Source organism: Cylas formicarius, unplaced genomic scaffold (genome assembly GCF_029955315.1).
Source record: "Cylas formicarius isolate icCylForm1 unplaced genomic scaffold, icCylForm1.1 PGA_scaffold_87__1_contigs__length_15866, whole genome shotgun sequence".
NCBI classification, from domain to species: domain Eukaryota; kingdom Metazoa; phylum Arthropoda; class Insecta; order Coleoptera; family Brentidae; genus Cylas; species Cylas formicarius.
In genome coordinates this window covers 3,776-7,500 of record NW_026844358.1, presented here as the reverse complement: position 1 = coordinate 7,500, position 3,725 = coordinate 3,776, and the positions used below count along the sequence as shown (strand labels likewise).

At 51.1% G+C, this 3,725-nt stretch overlaps 2 non-coding genes across 2 annotated transcripts; both read right to left on the bottom strand.

Annotated features, from left to right (window-relative positions):
• Nucleotides 1-366: 366 nt before the first annotated feature.
• On the bottom strand, nt 367-522 carry LOC132705771 (5.8S ribosomal RNA). The gene has a single exon (XR_009619509.1). It is a non-coding gene; the product is annotated as a 5.8S ribosomal RNA (ribosomal RNA).
• Nucleotides 523-1,088: 566 nt separating this feature from the next.
• Nucleotides 1,089-3,019, bottom strand: LOC132705772 (small subunit ribosomal RNA). Its single transcript, XR_009619510.1, has one exon. It is a non-coding gene; the product is annotated as a small subunit ribosomal RNA (ribosomal RNA).
• Between the last annotated feature and the right edge of the window lie 706 nt (nt 3,020-3,725).

Here is a 3,725-nt window from a genome sequence, read left to right as displayed (position 1 = left end):
GACGTCGGACACCTTTTCTTCTTATCGAGAAAATAACGGACACGACGATCGTCAATTTTGCGCGGACCTGCGACATACGCGGGCGGTTTTAATTACGCTCGTCTCTCGCGCTTTTAAGCGAGCGCGACGCGACGAACCGGTGCGTCGAAAATCGACGTCGTTCGCAAACTCGGTCGCGTTCCTTAGAACGCGGCCGGAGTTTCGCTTTCGCGTTTTAAAACGTCGCGAGACCGGGTAGGAGAGAGATCGCGCGCTAAGCGCGAACGTGCTGTTGCTCCTCACTCCTTCCCGCGCTACACGTCCAACTCGCTCCGACGTTTCTCGCGCCTCGCGGGCGAAAAAACCGAGCAGTCTTTAAATTGGATACGACCCTCAGCCAGGAGTGGTCCGGGAACAGAATCCCGAGGACCGCAATGTGCGTTCGAAATGTCGATGTTCATGTGTCCTGCAGTTCACAAGTTGACGCGCAATTAGCTGCGTTCTTCATCGACCCACGAGCCAAGTGATCCACCGTTTAGGGTAATCTTTTTTCGATCGGTTTAACGCTTTTCGTCTCCGAAAAAGAGTCGTCGGCGTTGTTATCGACACATACATTTTTTTTACGGAAGGCGAGGTATATACCTTTCGACGTAAAAAAAAAAAAAAAGTTCGATTTCGGGCCGGTCTATCCGACGGAACACTTCGCCGCGCGCCCTTTGTTCTTTATTATTCAGACGGTAGGCGCGCGCGCGTTCGCGTTCGGACGACCCGCGCCGGTTTAAAGTTTATATACACACCTCCTCGCGGGTCGCGGGTGGGTGTAAGTACTTTTCGGTGCTCCGGGCGAATATCGTTTGACACCTTGTCGACGGCGAGCGCGAAACTAGGTTTCGCGCTTCGAGTTCCGTCTAGGTACCCGGAATTTTGTCGGCGCTCCTCCTACTCCTACTCCTCTCTCCCCTTTTTTACGGTGGTCGAGTGGTCGTCGTAGTCGTCGAATTTAATCGCGGCCGACTTAAAGATCGACGCGAGATATTTTCGACCGAGCGTCAGCGACAAAAATTCGTTCGACTAAATAAAGACAAACTGTGTAATTTTTATTATCACTTTAATGATCCTTCCGCAGGTTCACCTACGGAAACCTTGTTACGACTTTTACTTCCTCTAAATGATCAAGTTTGGTCAACTTCCCGGACACATCGACGACGCCGAAACGCCATCGGCGTATCGGTCCGAAGACCTCACTAAATCATTCAATCGGTAGTAGCGACGGGCGGTGTGTACAAAGGGCAGGGACGTAATCAACGCGAGCTTATGACTCGCGCTTACTGGGAATTCCTCGTTCATGGGGAACAATTGCAAGCCCCAATCCCTAGCACGAAGGAGGTTCAGCGGGTTACCCGGGCCTCTCGGCCAGGGAGGACACGCTGATTCCTTCAGTGTAGCGCGCGTGCGGCCCAGAACATCTAAGGGCATCACAGACCTGTTATTGCTCAATCTCGTGCGGCTAGAAGCCGCCTGTCCCTCTAAGAAGAATTGTTTGTACGCAGACAGTAAAAACCGCGCGCGACAACGGGGCGAACCCCGAGCCGGCCGGCCTTTGAGATGTCTAAATACGCCTAGTTAGCAGGCTAGAGTCTCGTTCGTTATCGGAATTAACCAGACAAATCGCTCCACCAACTAAGAACGGCCATGCACCACCACCCACCGAATCAAGAAAGAGCTCTCAATCTGTCAATCCTTCCGGTGTCCGGGCCTGGTGAGGTTTCCCGTGTTGAGTCAAATTAAGCCGCAGGCTCCACTCCTGGTGGTGCCCTTCCGTCAATTCCTTTAAGTTTCAGCTTTGCAACCATACTTCCCCCGGAACCCAAAAGCTTTGGTTTCCCGGAAGCTGCCCGCCGAGTCATCGGAGGAACGTCGGCGGATCGCTAGCTGGCATAGTTTACAGTTAGAACTAGGGCGGTATCTGATCGCCTTCGAACCTCTAACTTTCGTTCTTGATCAATGAAAACGTTTTTGGCAAATGCTTTCGCTTCTGTCCGTCTTGCGACGATCCAAGAATTTCACCTCTAACGTCGCAATACGAATGCCCCCATCCGTTCCTATTAATCATTACCTCGGGGTTCCGAAAACCAACAAAATAGAACCGAGGTCCTATTCCATTATTCCATGCACACAGTATTCAGGCGAAGTTTTAGCCTGCTTTAAGCACTCTAATTTGTTCAAAGTAAACGTGCCGGCCCACCTCGACACTCAATGAAGAGCACCGCGGCAGGATTGAGTTGGACCGCCCGCGTGAACGGGCTAAGTCCACCGGCAGGACGTCTCGCGGCACGCCAGTTAACACCGCGGACGATGAACCGGCGGCGCGAGACACAAATTCGACTACGAGCTTTTTAACCGCAACAACTTTAATATACGCTATTGGAGCTGGAATTACCGCGGCTGCTGGCACCAGACTTGCCCTCCAATTGATCCTCGTTAAAGGGTTTAGAGTGTACTCATTCCGATTACGGGGCCTCGGATGAGTCCCGTATCGTTATTTTTCGTCACTACCTCCCCGTGCCGGGAGTGGGTAATTTGCGCGCCTGCTGCCCTCCTTGGATATGGTAGCCGTTTCTCAGGCTCCCTCTCCGGAATCGAACCCTGATTCCCCGTTACCCGTTACGACCATGGTAGGCGCAGAACCTACCATCGACAGTTGATAAGGCAGACATTTGAAAGATGCGTCGCCGGTGCGAGACCGTGCGATCAGCGTAAAGTTATTCAGAGTCACCAAGTTGAACGATGTCGGGCGCGAACCCGCCACCGATTGGTTTTGATCTAATAAAAGCACTCCTTCCGTCTCCGGTCGGACCTCTGTTTGCATGTATTAGCTCTAGAATTACCACAGTTATCCAAGTAATTGTGGGTACGATCTAAGGAACCATAACTGATTTAATGAGCCTTTCGCGGTTTCACCTTAATTTGGCTTGTACTGAAACATGCATGGCTTAATCTTTGAGACAAGCATATGACTACTGGCAGGATCAACCAGGGAGCTGTTCTACGTGTCGAGCGCGCCGCCGCCGCCGCCGCCACGGATGACGACGATCGGGCGCGGTACGACAACAAACAGTCTCTTTTTTAAAAATAATAATTACGCGCGCGAAACGCGTTTATTTTATTTTTAAATAGAAACAGACGCGACCACTTTGTGTGGCGGTGATAGCGTGCGAGTACGGAAATGAACCGTTCCCGACGCCACACTCGTTATTATTATTATTCGGACGCGATCCGTCCAATTTTTTTTTGTTGGTAATAAATATCGAGACGACGTGAGTGCGCGATCAAACAATCCGACTCGCGCGCGCATAATAAGCTTTAAAATGCGGCGCGCGTCGAACCGATGTGCCTCGGGCAACGAACGTCGATCGACGGAAATTTTCGGACATTCTCTCGATCACTCTTCGCTAGATTGAAAGCGACACGAGATTTCTCGAAAGAAACGTTCCGGATTCGCATATAAACTCGCTCGGTTAGATGAGAGTTATCGCAAATTTTTCGGAAGAAAAATATTATAGGGCGACCGCTTTCGAACCACGAAGTGCCAAATCTTACTTTAAAACACCCGCTAAGTTCGCGATCTAGCTGTATAAGGTGCGGAGCCTTAAAATGTTTTCGAACGCTCGAGCAATCGCTGCTACGAAGACGGGCCGATGGCAAACGAAAAACGGTCTACGTTCCCGTACCGATGAAGGAAACCA